General features: G+C 37.9%; 2 non-coding genes across 2 annotated transcripts; one reads left to right on the top strand and one right to left on the bottom strand.

Moving 5' to 3' along the window:
* Positions 1–4797: 4797 nt before the first annotated feature.
* On the bottom strand, positions 4798–4905 carry LOC112780343 (small nucleolar RNA R71). The gene has a single exon (XR_003191186.1). It is a non-coding gene; the product is annotated as a small nucleolar RNA R71 (small nucleolar RNA).
* Positions 4906–12782: 7877 nt separating this feature from the next.
* LOC112780230 (small nucleolar RNA R71) lies at positions 12783–12890 on the top strand. The gene has a single exon (XR_003191082.1). It is a non-coding gene; the product is annotated as a small nucleolar RNA R71 (small nucleolar RNA).
* Positions 12891–20360: the final 7470 nt, after the last annotated feature.

Below are 20360 nucleotides of genomic sequence, written 5' to 3'. Positions count from 1 at the left end.
TTTATCCTTGCCTTTTGGTTTTAAGGGTTATTGGCTTTTTGCTCTTGCCTTTTGGTTTTAAGAGCTTTTGGCTTTTTCTGCTTGCTTTTTCTCTTTTTTATTTTTATTTTTTTTTTGCCATTTTTTTCTTTCTTTTTTTTCTGCAAGCTTTTGTATTCACTGCTTTTTCTTGCTTCAAGAATCATTTTTATGATTTTTCAGATTATCAAATAACATGTCTCCTGTTCATCATTCTTTCAAGAGCCAACATATTTAACATTCTAAAACATCAACTTCAAAAGACATATGCACTATTCAAGCATTCATTCAGAAAACAAAAAATACTGTCTCCACATCAAAACTCATGTACTTCTTGTTCTTTTGAATTAAAAATATTTTTCTTTTAAGAGAGGTGATGGATTCATATTCACTACTTTAAGGCAAAGTTTCTAAATACTAATGATCATGTAATAAGACACTAACATAGATACGCACTTAACATAGAGAAAACAAAAAACATAAAATTTGAGAACAAGGAATGAGTCCACCTTAGTGATGGTGGCATTTCCTTCTTGAGGAACCAATGATGTTCTTGAGCTCTTCTATGTATCTTCCTTGTCTTTGTTGCTCCTCCCTCATAGCTCTTTGATCTTCTCTAATTTCATGGAGGATGACGGAGTGTGATGAGCGGATAATTTATACGCTTTTTGACATTGTTTTTAGTATGTTTTTAGTAGGATCTAGTTACTTTTAGGGATGTTTTCATTAGTTTTTATGTTAAATTCACATTTCTGGACTTTACTATGAGTTTGTGTGTTTTTCTGTGATTTCAGGTATTTTCTGGCTGAAATTGAGGCACTTGAGCAGAAATCAGATTCAGAAGTTGAAGAAGGACTGCTGATGCTGTTGGATTCTAACCTCCCTGCACTCAAAGTGTATTTTCTAGAGCTACAAAACTCGAAATGGCGCGCTTCTAATTGCGTTGGAAATTAGACATCCAGGGATTTCCAGCAATATATAATAGTCTATACTTTGGCCAAGAATAGATGACATAAACTGGCATTCAACGCCAGCTTTCTGCCCAAATCTGGCGTCCAGCGCCAGAAAAGGAGCCAAAACCAGAGTTGAACGCCCAAACTGGCACAAAAGCTGGCGTTCAACTCCAAGAAGGACCTCTACACGTGCAACACTCAAGCTCAGCCCAAGCACACACCAAGTGGGCCCCGGAAGTGGATTTATGCATCAATTACTTACTTTTGTAAACCCTAGTAGCTAGTTTATTATAAATAGGACCTTTTACTATTGTATTAGGCATCTTTGATCAGTTGTATGCTATCCTAGATCACGTTTGAAGGCTGGCCTCTCGGCCATGCCTGGACTTTCACTTATGTATTTTTAATGGTAGAGTTTCTACACTCCATAGATTAAGGTGTGGAGCTCTGCTGTTCCTCAAAGATTAATGCAAAGTACTACTGTTTTCTATTCAATTCATCTTGTTTCGCTTCTAAGATATTCATTCGTACTTCAATCTGAATGTGATGAACGTGACAATCATCATCATTCCCTATGAACGCGTGCCTGACAACCACTTCCGTTCTACCTTAGACTGAATGAGTATCTCTTAGATCTCTTAATCGGAATCTTCGTGGTGTAAGCTAGAATGATGGCGGCATTCAAGAGAATCCGAAAGGTCTAAACCTTGTCTGTGGTATTCCGAGTAGGATTCAATGAATGAATGACTATGACGAGCTCCAAACTCGCGATTGCAGGGCGTTAATGACAGACGCAAAAGGATAGTAAATCCTATTCCAGCATGATCGAGAACCGACAGATGAATAGCCGTGCCGTGACAGGGTGCGTTGACCATTTTCACTGAGAGGATAAGATGAAGCCATTGACAAGGGTGATGCCTCCAGACGATTAGCCGTGCCGTGACAGGGCATTGGATCATTTTTCTGAGAGATGACCGAAAGTAGCCATTGACAGTGGTGATGTATCACATAAAGCCAGCCATGGAAAGGAGTAAGACTGATTGGATGAAGATAGCAAGAAAGCAGAGGTTCAGAGGAACGAAAGCATCTCCATTTGCTTATCTGAAATTCTCACCAATGAATTATATGAGTATTTCTATCCCTATTTTATTATATTATTTTCGAAAACTCCATAACCATTTGATATCCGCCTGACTGAGATTTACAAGGTGACCATAGCTTGCTTCATACCAACAATCTCCGTGGGATTCGACCCTTACTCACGTAAGGTATTACTTGGACGACCCAGTGCACTTGCTGGTTAGTTATGCAAAGTTGTGAAGATATGTTTAGACCATGGTCCTGTGCATCCGTTTTTGGTGCCATTACCAGGGAATCAATTTCGAACAACAATTCACAACCTGAGTAGCAATTTCGCATACCAAGTTTTTGGCGCCGTTGCCGGGGATTGTTCGAGTTTGGACAACTGACGGTTCATCTTGTTGCTCAGATTAGGTAATTTTCTTTTTGTTTTATTTTCAAAAATTTTTCAAAAATCTTTCAAAAATTTTTCTTTTGTTCTCGAAAAAAAAAATGTTTTCAAAAATATTATTTTTCTTCAGAATTTTTAAGAATGAATTCTAGTGTTTCATGAAGCATGTTGAAGCCTATCTGGCTGTAAAGCCATACCCAAACTACTTTGGGATTGGTCTTCAACTAATCACCTCAATAGAGTCATGCCCAATTCTTCTGGATAGGGCATGTTAGGCTTGTCATGTCTGAATTACACTCATATTTTTATTAAAGCTTGGCTGGCTATTAAGCCATGCCTGACCCTTTGATTGGAGCTTTAAGACTAACATGGCAAGATTCCTGAAATTCATATTAAAAATTTTGGAATCCTTATTTTTATTTTTCACAATAATTTTCGAAAAAAAATTAAAAGAAAATACAAAAAAAATTATAAAATCATAAAAATCAAAAATATTTTGTGTTTCTTGGTTGAGTCTTGAGTCATGTTATAAGTTTGGTGTCAATTGCATGTGCATCTTGCATTTTTTCGAAAATTCATGCATTCATAGTGTTCTTCATGATCTTCAAGTTGTTCTTGGTAAGTCTTCTTGTTTGATCTTTGCATTTGCATGTTTTGTGTCTTTTCTTGTTTTTCATATGCATTCTTGAATTCTTAGTGTCTAAGCATTAAAGAATTCTAAGTTTGGTGTCTTGCATGTTTTCTTTGCATAAAAAATTTTTCAAAAATATGTTCTTGATGTTCATCATGATATTCACGGTGTTCTTGGTGTTCATCTTGACATTCATAGCATTCTTGCATACATTCATAGTTTTGCATCATTTTTCTTGTTTTTGTCTCTCATCATAAAAATTCAAAAATCAAAAAAATATCTTTTCCTTTTTCTCTCTTAAAATTTCGAAAATTAGATTTGACTTTTTCAAAAAATTTTAAAATCTAGTTGTTCTTATGAGTCAAATCAAATTTTCAATTTAAAAATCTCATCTTTTTCAAAAATCTTTTTCAAAAATCAAATCTTTTTCATTTTTTTTAGTTATTTTTGAAAATTTTAAAAATATTTTTCAAAAATCTTTTTCTTATTTTTTATATCAAATTTTCGAAAATAACAATAACAATTAATGTTTTGATTCAAAAATTTCAAGTTTGTTACTTGCTTGTTAAGAAAGATTCAAACTTTGAGTTCTAGAATCATATCTTGTGATTTCTTGTGAATCAAGTCATTAATTGTGATTTTAAAAATCAAATCTTTTTCAAAACTAATTTCAATCATATCTTTTCAAAATATCTTCTTATCTTATCTTTTTCAAGAATTTGATTTCAAAATATCTTTTCTAACTTCCTAACTTCTTATCTTTTCAAAACTTGTTTCAACTAACTAACTAACTTTTTGTGTGTTTCTTATCTTTTTCAAAACTACCTAACTAACTCTCTCTCTCTCATTTTCGAAAATCCCTTCCTTCTTTTTCAAAATTTCTTTTTAATTAACTATTATTTTAATTTTTAAATCTAAATTTTCGAAAAACTACTAACATTTTTCAAAAACTATTTTCAAAAATCACTAACTCTTTTTCAAAAATTATTTTCGAAAATTCCTTCTCTCTCATCTCCTTCTATTTATTTATTCATCTACTAGCATCTCTCCCTCACCCACCAAAAATCTGAACCCTCTCTCTCTTTCTGAGTTCAGATTTTTCTCTTCTTCTTTTCTTCTACTAACAATAAGAAACCTCTTTACTGTGACATAGAGGATTCCTCTTCTTTTCTTTTTCTCTCCTCTTTCTTATGAGCAGGGACAGAGAAAAAGGCATTCTTGTTGAAGCTGATCCAGAACCTGAAAGGACTCTGAAGAAGAAATTAAGAGAAGCTAAATTACAACAATCCAGAGACAACTTGATTGAAAATTTCGAACAAGTAAAGGAGATGGCAGCCGAAAATAATAATAATGCAAGGAGGATGCTTGGTGACTTTACTGCACCTAATTCCAATTTACATGGAAGAAGCATCTCCATTCCTGCCATTGGAGCAAACAACTTTGAGCTGAAACCTCAATTAGTTTCTCTGATGCAGCAGAACTGCAAGTTTCATGGACTTCCATCTGAAGATCCTTTTCAGTTCTTAACTGAATTCTTGCAGATATGTGATACTGTTAAGACTAATGGAGTAGATCCTGAAGTCTACAGGCTCATGCTTTTCCCTTTTGCTGTAAGAGACAGAGCTAGAATATGGTTGGACTCTCAACCCAAGGACAGCCTGAACTCTTGGGATAAGCTGGTCAAGGCTTTCTTAGCTAAGTTCTTTCCTCCTCAAAAGCTGAGCAAGCTTAGAGTGGATGTTCAAACCTTCAGACAGAAAGAAGGTGAATCCCTCTATAAAGCTTGGGAGAGATACAAAGGACTGACCAAAAAGTGTCCTTCTAACATGCTTTTAGAATGGACCATCTTGAATATATTCTATGATGGTTTATCTGAGTTATCAAAGATGTCATTGGATACTTCTGCAGGTGGATCCATTCACCTAAAGAAAACACCTGCAGAAGCTCAAGAACTCATTGACATGGTTGCAAATAACCAGTTCATGTACACTTCTGAAAGGAATCCTGTGAATAATGGGACGCCTGTGAAGAAGGGAGTTCTTGAAGTTGATACTCTGAATGCCATATTGGCTCAGAATAAAATATTGACTCAGCAAGTCAATATGATTTCTCAGAGTCTGAATGGAATGCAAGCTGCATCCAACAGTACTCAAGAGGCTTCTTATGAAGAAGAAGCTTATGATCCTGAGAACCCTGCAATAGCATAGGTGAATTACTTAGGTGAACCTTATGGAAACACCTATAACTCATCATGGAAAAATCATCCAAATTTCTCATGGAAGGATCAAAAGCCTCAACAAGGCTTTAATAATGGTGGAAGAAACAGGTTTAACAATAATAAACCTTTTCCATCATCCACTCAGCAACAGACAGAGAACTCTGAACAAAATACTTCTAATTTAACAAACTTAGTCTCTGATCTATCTAAGGCCACTGTAAGTTTCATGAATGAAACAAGATCTTTTATTAGAAATCTGGAAGCACAAGTGGGCCAACTGAGTAAAAGGATCACTGAAATCCCTCCTAGTACTCTCCCAAGCAATACAGAAGAGAACCCAAAAGGAGAGTGCAAGGCCATTGACATAAGCACCATGGCTGAACCCAAAAAAGGAGAGGAGGACGTAAATCCCGAGGAGGAAGACCTCCTGGGACGTCTAGTGACCAATAAGGAGCTTCCCTCTGAGGAACCAAAGGACTCTGAGGCTCATCTAGAGACCATAGAGATTCCATTGAACCTCCTTATGCCCTTCATGAGCTCTGATGAGTATTCCTCTTATGAAGAGAATGAGGATGTTACTGAAGAGCAAGCTGCCAAGTTCCTTGGTGCAATCATGAAGCTGAATGCCAAATTATTTGGTATTGATACTTGGGAAGTTGAACCTCCCTTGTTCATCAATGAACTAAGTGATCTGGATCAACTGACATTGCCTCAGAAGAGACAGGATCCTGGGAAGTTCATAATACCTTGTACCATAGGCACCATGATCTTTAAGGCTCTGTGTGATCTTGGTTCAGGAATAAACCTCATGCCCCTCTCTATAATAGAGAAACTGGGAATCTATGGGGTGCAAGCTGCTAAAATCTCATTAGAGATGGCAGACAATTCAAGAAAATAGGCATATGGACAAGTAGAGGACGTGTTAGTAAAGGTTGAAGGCCTTTACATCCCTGCTGATTTCATAGTCCTGGATACTGGAAAGGAAGAGGATGAATCCATCATCCTAGGAAGACCTTTCCTGGCCACAGCAAGAGCTGTGATTGATGTTGACAGAGGTGAACTAGTCCTCCAATGGAATGAGGACTCCCTTGCGTTTAAAACTCAAGGATCTCCCTCTGCAACCATGGAGAGGAAGCATGAAAAGCTTCTCTCAAAGCAGAGTCAAACAAAGCTCCCACAGTCAAACTCTAAGTTTGGTGTTGGGAGGCCACAACCAAACTCTAAGTTTGGTGTTGAACTCCCATATCCAAACTCTAAGTTTGGTGTTAGAGAGTCTCAACAAAGCTCTGCACATCTGTGAGGCTCCATGAGAGCCCACTGTCAAGCTATTGACATTAAAGAAGCGCTTGTTGGGAGGCAACCTAATTTTTATTTATCTAACTATATTTTTCTTAGATATATGTCTTTATGGGTTCATGATCATATGGAGTCACAAAATAAACAAAAAAATAAAAAACGGAATCAAAAACAGCAGAAGAAAAATCACACCCTGGAGGAGCATCTGCCTGGCGTTCAACGCCAGAACAGAGCATGGTTCTGGCGCTGAACGCCCAAAATGGGCAGCATTCTGGTGCTGAACGCCCAGAACAAGCATGGTTCTGGCGTTCAACACCAGAAATGGTAACAAATGAGCGTTGAACGCCCAAAATGGGCACCAACCTGGCGCTGAACGCCCAGAGTTGTGTGCAAGGGCATTTTACATGCCTAAGTTGGTGCAGGGATGTAAATGCCTTGACACCTCAGGATTTGTGGACTCCACAGAATCATCTCAGGATCTGTGGACCCTACAGGATCATCTCAGGATCTGTGGACCCCACAGGATCCCCACCTACCTCATCATCTCTCTTTCCATTCATGATCATCCCTTCTGTTTTCCATTTACCACTCACATCCATACACCCACTACCTTCAAAATTCAACATCTCTCTCTCACCCAACCCCACCCATATGGCCGAATACACACATCCATCCATCTCCTCCATATCTTCTTCTTCTTCTTCTATTCTTTCTTCTTTTTGCTCGAGGGCGAGCAACATTCTAAGTTTGGTGTGGTAAAAGCATAGCTTTTTTGTTTTTTTCCATAACCATCGATGGCACCTAAGGCCAGAGAAACCTCTAGAAAGAGGAAAGGGAAAACAAAAGCTTCCATCAAGGGTCTATAGCTCAGTGGTAGAACATTTGACTGCAAATCAAGAGATCCCTGAGATACCTCAGGGGATACATTTTCTTCCACACAATTATTGGAAGCAACTAAGGGTGGAACATCAAGAGCACTCCATCATCCTTCATGAAATAAGAGAAGATCAAAAAGCAAGGAAAGGAGGAGCGACAAAGACAAGGAAGAGACATAGAAGAGCTCAAGGACATCATTGGTTCCTCAAGAAGGAAACGCCACCATCACTAAGGTGGATTCATTCCTTGTTCTTATTTCTTCTGTTTTTTATTTTCTATGTTGTGTGCTTATCTATGTTTGTGTCTTCATTACATGATCATTAGTAAGTAGTAACTATGTCTTAAAGTTATGAATGTCCTATGAATCCATCACCTCTCTTAAATGAAAAATGTTTTAATTCAAAAGAACAAGAAGTACATGAGTTTCGAATTTATCCTTGAACTTAGTTTAATTATATTGATGTGGTGACAATGCTTCTTGTTTTCTGAATGTATGCTTGAACAGTGCATATGTCTTTTGAAGTTGTTGTTTAAGAATGTTAAATATGTTGGCTCTTGAAAGAATGATGACTAGGAGACATGTTATTTGATAATCTGAAAAATCATAAAAATGATTCTTGAAGCAAGAAAAAGCAGCAAAGAACAAAGCTTGCAGAAAAAAAAAATAGGCGAAAAAAATAGAAAGAAAAAGAAAAAGCAAGCAGAAAAAGCCAAAAGCTCTTAAAACCAAGAGGCAAGAGCAAAAAGCCAATAACCCTTAAAACCAAAAGGCAAGGGCAATAAAAAGGATCCCAAGGCTTTGAGCATCAGTGGATAGGAGGGCCTAAAAGGAATAAAATCCTGGTCTAAGCGGCTAAACCAAGCTGTCCCTAACCATGTGCTTGTGGCGTGAAGGTGTCAAGTGAAAACTTGAGACTGAGCGGTTAAAGTCAAGGTCCAAAGCAACAAAAGAGTGTGCTTAAGAACCCTGGACACCTCTAATTGGGGACTTTAGCAAAGTTGAGTCACAATTTGAAAAGGTTCACCCAATTATGTGTCTGTGGCATTTATGTATCCGGTGGTAATACTGGAAAACAAAGTGCTTAGGGCCACGGCCAAGACTCATAAAGAAGCTGTGTTCAAGAATCATCATACTGAACTAGGAGAATCAATAACACTATCTGAACCCTGAGTTCCTATAGATGCCAATCATTCTGAATCTCAATGGATAGAGTGAGATGCCAAAACTATTCAAGAGGCAAAAAGCTATAAGTCCCGCTCATATGATTGAAGCTATGTTTCATTGATAGTTTAGAATTTATAGTATATTCTCTTCTTTTTATCCTAATTGATTTTCAGTTGCTTGGGGACAAGCAACAATTTAAGTTTGGTGTTGTGATGAGCGGATAATTTATACGCTTTTTGACATTGTTTTTAGTATGTTTTTAGTAGGATCTAGTTACTTTTAGGGATGTTTTCATTAGTTTTTATGTTGAATTCACATTTCTGGACTTTACTATGAGTTTGTGTGTTTTTCTATGATTTCAGGTATTTTCTGGCTGAAATTGAGGGACTTGAGCAGAAATCAGATTCAGAGGTTGAAGAAGGACTGCTGATGCTGTTGGATTCTGACCTCCCTGCACTCAAAGTGGATTTTCTGGAGCTACAGAACTCGAAATGGCGCGCTTCTAATTGAGTTGGAAAGTAGACATCCAGGGCTTTCCAGAAATATATAATAGTTCATACTTTGGCCAAGAATAGACAACGTAAACTGGCGTTCAACGCCAGCTTTCTGCCCAAATCTGGCGTCCAGCGCCAGAAAAGGAGCCAAAACCAGAGTTGAACGCCCAAACTGGCACAAAAGCTGGCGTTCAACTCCAAGAAGGACCTCTACACGTGCAACACTCAAGCTCAGCCCAAGCACACACCAAGTGGGCCCCGGAAGTGGATTTATGCATCAATTACTTACTTCTGTAAACCCTAGTAGCTAGTTTATTATAAATAGGACCTTTTACTATTGTATTAGGCATCTTTGATCAGTTGTATGCTATCCTAGATCACGCTTGAGGGCTGGCCTCTCGGCCATGCCTGGACTTTCACTTATGTATTTTTAACGGTAGAGTTTCTACACTCCATAGATTAAGGTGTGGAGCTCTGCTGTTCCTCAAAGATTAATGCAAAGTACTACTGTTTTCTATTCAATTCATCTTGTTTTGCTTCTAAGATATTCATTCGTACTTCAATCTGAATGTGATGAACGTGACAATCATCATCATTCCCTATGAACGCGTGCCTGACAACCACTTCTATTCTACCTTAGACTGAATGAGTATCTCTTAGATCTCTTAATCGGAATCTTCGTGGTGTAAGCTAGAATGATGGCGGCATTCAAGAGAATCCGGAAGGTCTAAACCTTGTCTGTGGTATTCCGAGTAGGATTCAATGAATGAATGACTGTGATGAGCTCCAAACTCGCGATTGCAGGGCGTTAGTGACAGACGCAAAAGGATAGTAAATCCTATTCCAGCATGATCGAGAACCGACAGATGAATAGCCGTGCCGTGACAGGGTGCGTTGACCATTTTCACTGAGAGGATAAGATGAAGCCATTGACAAGGGTGATGCCTCCAGATGATTAGCCGTGCCGTGACAGGGCATTGGATCATTTTCCCGAGAGATGACCGAAAGTAGCCATTGACAGTGCTGATGTATCACATAAAGCCAGCCATGGAAAGGAGTAAGACTGATTGGATGAAGATAGCAGGAAAGCAGAGGTTCAGAGGAACGAAAGCATCTCCATTCGCTTATCTGAAATTCTCACCAATGAATTACATGAGTATTTCTATCCCTATTTTATTATATTATTTTCGAAAACTCCATAACCATTTGATATCTGCCTGACTGATATTTACAAGGTGACCATAGCTTGCTTCATACCAACAATCTCCGTGGGATTCGACCCTTACTCACGTAAGGTATTACTTGGACGACCCAGTGCACTTGCTGGTTAGTTATGCGAAGTTGTGAAGATATGTTTAGACCATGGTCCTGTGCATCCGTTTTTGGTGCCATTACCAGGGAATCAATTTCGAACAACAATTCACAACCTGAGTAGCAATTTCGCATACCAGAGTGCTCTTGATGTTCCACCCTTAGTTGCTCCCAATAATTGTGTGGAGGAAAATGTATCCCCAGAGGTATCTCAGAGATCTCTTGATTTGCAGTCAAATGTTCTACCACTGAGCTATAGACCCTTGAGATGAATCTTTCTATCTCCTATGACTTGGAGGTGGAAGCTTTTGTCTTCTCTTTTCTCTTTCTAGAGGTTTCTCTGGCCTTAGGTGCCATCAATGGTTATGGAAAAACAAAAAAAGCTATGCTTTTACCACACCAAACTTAGAATATTGCTCGCCCTCGAGCAAAAGAAGAAAGAATAGTAGAAGAAGAAGAAGATATGGAGGTGAGTTGATGGTTTGAATTTGAGTGGGTGGGTGTAGGTGGGTTGTATGATGGTTTTAGGGGAGTAATGGATGTGAGTGGCGAAGGGTTCTTGGGAAAGGGTGATATAGGATTATGAGGAGGTAAGGTGAGTGGAGGTATGTGGGGATCCTGTGGGGTCCACAGATCCTGAGGTGTCAAGAATTTGCATCCCTGCACCAATTAGGCATGTAAAACACCTTTGCATGCAATTCTGGAGTTTGGATATGGAAGTTCAACACCAAACTTAGAGTTTGGCTGAGGCCTCCCAACACCAAACTAAGAGTTTGACTGTGGGGGCTTTAGTTGACTCTGTACTGAGAAAAGCTTTTCATGCTTCCTCTCCATTGTTACAGAAGGAGATTCTTGAGTTTTAAACACAAGGTTGTCCTCATTCAGTTGAAGAATCAATTCTCCTCTGTCTATATCAATCACAGCTCTTGCTGTGGCTAGGAAGGGTCTTCCAAGGATGATAGATTCATCATCTTCCTTCCCAGTGTCTAGGATTATGAAATCAGCAGGGATGTAAAGGCCTTCAACCTTTACTAACACGTCCTCTACTTGTCCATAAGCCTGTTTTCTAGAATTGTCTGCCATCTCTAATGAGATTCTAGCAGCTTGTACCTCAAAGATTCCCAGTTTCTCCATTACAGAGAGTGTCATGAGGTTTATTCCTGACCCAAGGTCACATAGATCCTTCTCAAAGGTCATGGTGTCTATGGTACAAGGTATTAGAAACTTTCCAGGATCCTGTTTCTTCTGAGGCAATCTCAGTTGATCCAATGCATTTAGTTCATTGGTGAACAGGGGAGGTTCATCTCCCCAAGTCTCATTACCAAATAGATTGGCATTCAGCTTCATGATTGCACCAAGGAACTTGGTAACTTGCTCTTCAGTGACATCCTCATTCTCTTCTGAAGAGGAATACTCATCAGAGCTCATGAAGGGCGTAAGGAGGTTCAATGGAATCTCTATGGTCTCTAGATGAGTCTCAGATTCCTTTGGTTCCTCAGAGGGAAGCTCCTTATTGATCACTGGACGTCCCAGGAGGTCTTCCTCCATGGGATTCACGTTCTCTCCTTCCTCCTTGGATTCGGCCATGATGGTTATATCAATGGCCTTGCATTCTCCTTTTGGATTTTCTTCTGTATTGCTTGGGAGAGCACTAGGAGGGGTTTCAGTGATCTTCTTACTCAGCTGGCCTACTTGTGCCTCCAAATTTCTAATGGAGGACCTTGTTTCATTCATGAAACTCAGAGTGGCCTTAGATAGATCAGAGACTAAGTTTGCTAAATTAGAGGTATTTTGTTCAGAGTTCTCTATCTGTTGCTGAGTGGATGATGGAAAAGGCTTGCTATTGCTAAACCTGTTTCTTCCACCATTATTAAAGCCTTGTTGAGGCTTTTGTTGATCCTTCCATGAGAAATTTGGGTGATTTCTCCATGAGGGGTTATAGGTGTCTCCATAAGGTTTACCCATATAATTTACCTCTGCTATTGCAGGGTTCTCAGGATCATAAGCTTCTTCTTCAGAAGATGCCTCTTGAGTATTGTTGGATGCAGCTTGCATTCCATTCAGACTCTGAGAAATCATATTGACTTGCTGAGTCAATATTTTATTCTGAGCCAATATGGCATTCAGAGTATCAATTTCAAGAACCTCCTTCTTCTGAGGCGTCCCATTACTTACAGGATTCCTCTCAAAAGTGTACATAAACTGGTTGTTAGCAACCATGTCAATAAGTTCTTGAGCTTCTGTAGGCATTTTCTTTAGGTGAATGGATCCACCTGCAGAAGTATCCAATGACATTTTAGCTAATTCAGACAAACCATCATAGAATATATCCAGGATGGTCCATTCTGAAAGCATGTCAGAAGGACACTTTTTGGTCAGTTCCTTGTATCTCTCCCAAGCTTCATAGAGGGATTCACCTTCTTTCTATCTGAAGGTTTGAACATCCACTCTAAGCTTACTCAGCTTTTGAGGAGGAAAGAACTTGGCTAAGAAAGCCTTGACCAGCTTATCCCAAGAGTTCAGGCTATCCTTTGGTTGAGAATCCAACCATATTCTAGCTCTGTCTCTCACAGCAAAAGGGAAAAGCATGAGCCTGTAGACTTCAGGATCTACTCCATTTGTCTTAACAGTATCACAGATCTGCAAGAATTCAGTTAAGAACTGAAAAGGATCTTCAGATGGAAGTCCATGAAACTTGCAGTTTTGCTGCATCAGAGAAACTAATTGAGGTTTAAGCTCAAAATTATTTGCTCCAATGGTAGGGATGGAGATGCTTCTTCCATGTAAATTGGAATTAGGTGCAGTAAAGTCACCAAGCATCCTCCTTGCATTATTATTATTTTTGGCTGCCATATCCTCTTCTTGTTCGAAAATTCCTGTAAGGTTGTCTCTAGATTGTTGTATTTTAGCTTCTCTTAGTTTCCTCTTCAGAGTCCTTTCAGGTTCAGGGTCTGCTTCAACAAGAATGTTCTTGTCCTTGCTCCTGCTCATATGAAAAAGAAGGGAACAGAAAATAATAATAGGGATCCTCTTTGCCTCAGTAGAGAGAGGTTCCTTTGTGTGACTAGAAGAAGAATAGAATGTAATGTAAAGAAGAGAAGGGAGGAGAATCCAAACACAAGGGTGAGGATAAGAGTAGTGAATTGAGATGAAGAGAAGTGTTAGTAAATGAATAAATAAAAAGAAGGAGATGAGAGGTGAGAGGATTTTCGAAAATTAGAAATTAGAATTTAAAGTTAAATTTCGAAAATAGTTTTTGAAAAAGGGTTAATGATTTTCGAAAATTAAGAATGAAAAAAATTAAAATTAAAAATTGAAAACAATTAATTAATTAAAAAGAATTTTTGAAAAAGAAGGAGGTATTTTCGAAAATTAGAGAGGGAAAGTTAGTTAGGTAGTTTTGAAAGAGATAAGAAACAAACAAAAAGTTAATTAGTTAGTTGAAACAAATTTGAAAATCAATTTTGAAAAGATAAGAAGATAAGAAGTTACAAAAGATATTTTAAAATCAAATTTTTGAAAAAGATATGTTTTAAAAAGATATGAAAAAAAAAAGATAAGGTAAAAATATATTTTTGAAAAGATATGATTGAAATTAGTTTTGAAAAATATTTGATTTTTAAATTCACAATTAATGACTTGATTCACAAGAAATCACAAGATATGATTCTAGAACTTAAAGTTTGAATCTTTCTTAACAAGTAAGTAACAAACTTGAAATTTTTGAATCAAAAGATTAATTGTTGATGATATTTTCGAAAATATGATATAAAATTAAGAAAAAGATTTTTGAAAAATATTTTTAAAATTTTCAAAAATAAATAAGAAAAATGAGAAAGATATGATTTTTGAAAAAGATTTTGAAAAAGATAAGATTTTTAAATTGAAAATTTGATTTGACTCATAAGAAACAATTGAATTTTTAAAAATTTTTGAAAAAAGTCAATCCAAATTTTCGAAATTTATGAGAGAAAAAAGGAAAGATATTTTTTTTATTTTTTAAATTTTAATGATGAAAGAGAAAAACATGAAAAAGATTCAATGCATGAAAATTTTGGATTAAAACAATGAATGCATGCAAGAATGCTATGAATATTAAGATGAACACCAAGAACACTTTGAAGATCATGATGAACATCAAGAACATATTTTTGAAAATTTTTATATGCAAAGAAAAACATGCAAGACACCAAACTTAGAAATTTTTAATATTTAGACACTAAGAATTCAAGAATGCATATGAAAAACAACATACAACACAAAACAATATAATATGAAGATCAATCAAGAAGGGTTATCAAGAACAACTTGAAGATCATGATGAATGCAATGCATGAATGCAATTTTCGAAAAATGCAAGATGAGTATACAATTGACACCAAACTTAAAATTTGACTCAAGACTCAAACAAGAAACACAAAATATTTTTGGTTTTTATGATTTTATGATTTTTTTGTATTTTCTTTTAATTTTTTTTGAAAAACATATGGAAAAAGAAAATAAGAAATCCAAAATCTTTAAGAAGAATTCCAAGAATCTTTCAATATTAGCCCAAAGCTCCAATCAAAGGGTTGGACATGACTTAATAGCCAGTCAGCTTTAGGATGGAATTACATGCATTGTGGTGATTAGTTGAAGACCAATCCCAAAGCAGTTTGGATATGGCTTTACAGCCAGATAGGATTCAACATGTTACCATGAAACTCTAGAATTCATTCTTGAAAGTTTTGAAGCCATAGAATAATTTAAAAAAATTTTTTTCAAATATTAATTGGGAAAAACGAAAAAGAAGGAAATATTTTTGAAAAATTTTTGAAAATTTTTTTGAAAACAAAATGAGAAGAAAATTACCTAATCTGAGCAACAGGATGAATCGTCAGTTGTCCAAACTCAAACAATCCCCTTCAACGGCGCCAAAAACTTGGTATGCGAAATTGTTACTCTGAGGTTGTAAAATTTGTTGTTCGTTCTCTCCCTGGAAATGGCGCCAATAACTGGTGCACAATACCATGGTCCAAACATCACTTCACAACTTCGCACAACTAACTAGCAAGTGCACTGGGTCGTCCAAGTAATAAAACCTTACGTGAGTAAGGGTCGATCCCACGGAGATTGTTGGTATGAAGCAAGCTATGGTCACCTTGTAAATCTCAGTCAGGCGGATATCAAATAGTTATAGTATTTTCGAATAATAATAATAAATAAACAGAAAATAAAGATAGAAATACTTATGTAATTCATTGGTGAGAATTTCAGATAAGCGTATAGAGATGCTTTCGTTCCTCTGAATCTCTGCTTTCCCACTGTCTTCATCCAATAAGTCTCACTCCTCTCCATGGCAAGCTTTCTGTAAGGGCATCACCGTTGTCAATGACTACATCCCATCCTCTCTGTGAAAATGGTCCAAATGCTCTATTACGGCATGACTAATCATCCGGAGGTTTTCGATCATACTGGAATAGGATTTACTATCCTTTTGCGTCTGTCACTACGCCCAGCACTCGCGAGTTTGAAGTTCGTCACAGCCATCCCTTCCCAGATCCTACTCGGAATACCACAGACAAGGTTTAGACTTTCCGGATCTCAGGAATGGCCATCCATGGGTTCTAACTTATACCACGAAGATACTAATAACTCGGACTCGGTCCCCTGTATTAGATATCTAAGAGATATCCATTCAAGCTTGTTTGCATGTAAAACGGAAGTGTTTGTCAGGCATGCGTTCATGAGTGAGAATGATGATGAGCGTCACATAATCATCATATTCATCATGTTCTTGGGAACGAATGGATATCTTAGAGGCGGAATAAGTTGAATTGAATAGAAAAACAGTAGTACTTTGCATTAAATCATGAGGAACAGCAGAGCTCCACACCTTAATCTATGGAGTGCAGAAACTCTACCGTTTAAAAATATATAAGTGATAATGGTCCAGTCATGGCCGAATGGCCAGCCCCCAAACGTGATCAATATGATCCTAAGTTGAACTAAAAATCATAAGATGTCTAATACAATAGTAAAAAGTCCTATGTATACTAAACTAGTTACTAGGGTTTACAAAAGTAAGTAATTGATGCATAAATCCACTTCCGGGCCCACTTGGTGTGTGCTTGGGCTGAGCTTGAAGTTTACACGTGTAGAGGCTTCTTTTGGAGTTGAACGCCAAGTTGTAACGTGTTTTTGGCGTTCAACTCTGGTTCGTGACGTGTTTCTGGCGTTTAACTCCAGACTGCAGCATAGAACTGGCGTTCAACGCCCTTTTGCATCGTCTAAACTCGGCCAAAGTATGGACTATTATATATTTCTGGAAAGCCCTGGATGTCTACTTTCCAACGCAATTGGAAGCGCGCCATTTTGAGTTCTGTAGCTTCGGAAAATCCACTTTAAGTGCAGGGAGGTCAGAATCCAACAGCATCAGCAGTCCTTCTTCAACCTCTGAATCTGATTTTTGCTCAAGTCCCTCAATTTCAGCCAGAAAATACCTGAAATCACAGAAAAATACACAAACTTATAGTAAAGTCTAGAAATGTGAATTTAACATAAAAACTAATAAAAATATCCCTAAAAGTAACTAGATCCTACTAAAAACATACTAAAAACAATGCCAAAAAGCGTATAAATTATCCGCTCATCAACTATCAAAGCTATGTGAGGGGGAAGAGCATCGACTATAGCCCTGCCAATTTAGAGAGAATGTTAGAGGTGAGGCACACAAGTTCCACCCAGAGCTATGAAGAAAGGATGAAGCAACTTGATACGGGTTTTGAAGAAATCTTGAATGAGATTTGTGTCCTCAATGTCCAGTGGATCAATGATAAAGATAGGAAGCCAAATCAGTTGAGAAGAAGAGACTTGTGCCCTCAAGCTAGAGGGTGGTTGGATTTTGTGAAAAGATCCCTCAACCCCACCTCCAACACTTCAGAGGTAACTTTGGAAAGGACTGTGCTAATTTACAGCATAATGAAGGGGGAGAACATCAATGTGGGGGAGATGATAACAGCCAACATCCATAGGGTGCTGAAAAGCACCAAAGATAGCACAAGGTTGACCTTCCCAAGCATCATTCAGCGACTGTGTGATGAGGCTGGAGTGGAGAAGGTCATAGATGAAATCTTGGTTGAGCAAGACAAACCAATAACTGCCAAGAAGATGGAGAAAGTGGTGGTCATCAACCCACTACAAAGAGCTAGAGAATATAGGGCCATGTGCAAGAACCACAAGGGCCACCACAACAAGAGGAAGCATATGTTCAAGGACCATTTCCACAACTGCCAGCACCAATTCCACAGTTTCAAGCACAATTTCTGGAAGGCTTTAATTGGGAAAAAATGCAAGGGAACATCCACCAAATGCAAGGGAACATCAACCATATGCAAGAAGACATCACTCAACTTAGGGAGTAGCAAAAACAATGGGAGCAAATGCAAGAGAGTATCCAGCAACTCCAAGGGAGTGTGGAGTATGTGAAAGAGCAGCAAGGTCAATTTCATTAGGGAGAATTGCAAGGTAGCCTCAACAAGATCATGGAGCAACAACAAGTACAACAAAGGAACCTTGCTGAATTTAGGTCCCTTTATGAGGCTAGGACCACATCAAGAAGGCAATATGACATAAATACACAAACGAAGCTGAATCACTTGTATAATGTGGTGGCCACTCTCAACCCCGACTATCCAACATTCATGCAAGGAATGGAAGAGCTGAGTGCTAGGCAAGAGGAGATACTAGCCAAGCACAAGGAAGATGAGAGGACCTTCATGAGGAAGCTAGGCTTTTGGAAGCCAAAGAACACCCCTGCACAAGAAGGAGCCTCCAAGAAGAAGGATGGTGATGAGTCCTCCAAGAAGAAGGATAAGGGGAAGGGACCTATGCATTGAAGCTGCTGATGAGAAAAAGGTTGTTGAGTCCCATTGTTGAAATTTATTTTCTGAATTTACTGCTAGTAGTATCTTGATATCTTAGTTTTTTGTTGTTTTTGAATCCATATATAAGTCCTTTAAGTTTCAGTCTTTAAATTGAGAAAGAAAATGTCTTTTGTTAAGTTTTCATTACATCAATAAAAGTAGTCTGTTTTCACAAGAATCAATGAGGATTTGTTACAAAATAAGAGTAAGAGATTAAGACCCAAGTGAGATAATTCAAATTAAGAGATGAGGAACAAGTATGGAATCATGAATAAGAATCTGGAAGTGAGTAATTCATAATGAATAATTAGACATAGAGGACATAACAAGTAGATGCCAAGGATGACCCTTGAATATCAATAGAACCAAGAAGTAGTAAGTAAGACCCAAGGCTCTGAGCATCAACTACTAAGATAAAAGAAAGAAACACATAGCTCAAAGAGCCAAAATCTTAGTAGATGCTTGTGGTAAAGATGTGTCAAGAACAGAGACCTGAGCAAGTAAATTCTTAGGGGTGTTTTAACACCTAGTACCCTAAAACCAACTAGTTTGGGAGTGCTAATTGAAAGCTTAACCTAAAGGGTCGTCTTGAGACGAAACACTTAGAGTCGTGGTCAATCATGGGCGTGCCACTTGACTCCTGGGTGTGGCACGCCAGCTTACTGGACCAGAGGGGAGTATTCATGCTTTTACAAGAGCGTGGAATGGCAAACCTCGGCGTGGCATGCCAGTTCAACCTTCCAAATAAGAAATTGAGGATCTCATTGAAGGCGTGGCACGCCAGTTCAACTTTTCAAAAGAGAGTAATGAGGACTTTGCTGAGGGCATGGCACGCCAGTTCTGGGCGTGCCACGCTAGTTCAATTCATCAGAGAGGAAGAAGGAAGATAACAAAGGGGGCGTGCCACTTGAAAGCCAGGCATGGCAGGCCGCTCACACGCCAGGCACATGTCTCATTTTAATGACTTTTCTCTTTAGTTTTTCAATTGTATTTTCTTTCCTTTTTGTAATTTTCATTTCTAGTAATAGGAGTAGTGTAAATACCCCTTAAAGAGTACTGAAGAGGGGGTTTTTGAGTAGCTTGTTAGCTTGGAACTTTTACTTTACACTTCACTTCATCTTCTTCCATCTCTTGTACTTTCTCTAAACTATGAGTAGCTAAACTCCCTCTCATTGGGGGAGGGAGCTCTATTATGCTTGATGGATTAATTGATAGTGAATTTCTTCTTCTCTTCATCTTTTCTTTGATTTTCTAGAAGGAATTTTGTTCTTCATGCTTAGTGTTCAATCATCTTGGAAAAGAGATTGAATGCAAGTTGGGTTTCATGGGAGCCTTGGAAAAGGAAACATGAAACCATGCTTGAAATCCCTTCTCACATTGAGTAGATCTGGATTTTGGGATTGGATATGGTGACATGAAATCTACCCAAATATTTGGATCTATGAGGATGTGTGGCAAAATCAGGGACCAAGCTTATCTCTCTTCATGAGCAATTAGACCAAGGAATTGGCTGATTATCAAGATTTGAAAGATTGAATCACCAAGGAATTGGGGTTCAATTAATCATGAGTGCCAAGAGGTCAATGAGCTGTATGTTTGAAGATGAGATGATCTAAATTTAATCCAAAGAGAGCAATATCTCCCAATCCCAATGAATCTTCCCTATTTTTATCTTCCCTATTCTTTATAGCTTTCTTTAATTTCTGCTATAACCCATTCTCCATTTATAATTCAGTCATTTATGTTCCTTCCATTTACTTTCATGTTCTTTACATTTCTGCACTTTATTGCTTTCCTTTATCTTTAAGTCATTTATAATTCTGCTATTTAGAATTTTGCACTCGACAATTCTTCTTGATTAGCTTGACTAAATCACCCAGTAACTAAAGTTGTTCAATCAATCAATCTCTGTGGGATTTGACCTCACTCATTGTGAGTTATTACTTGACGATAATGTGGTATACTTGCCAAAGACGGGTTCATTATAGTGATATAGTGAATTATCAGTCCATCAGTACGCACG

Source organism: Arachis hypogaea, chromosome 19 (assembly GCF_003086295.3).
Source record: "Arachis hypogaea cultivar Tifrunner chromosome 19, arahy.Tifrunner.gnm2.J5K5, whole genome shotgun sequence".
NCBI classification, from domain to species: Eukaryota; Viridiplantae; Streptophyta; class Magnoliopsida; order Fabales; family Fabaceae; genus Arachis; species Arachis hypogaea.
The sequence above is the reverse complement of the archived record's forward strand: the minus strand, read 5'-3'. Positions and strand labels throughout refer to the sequence as shown.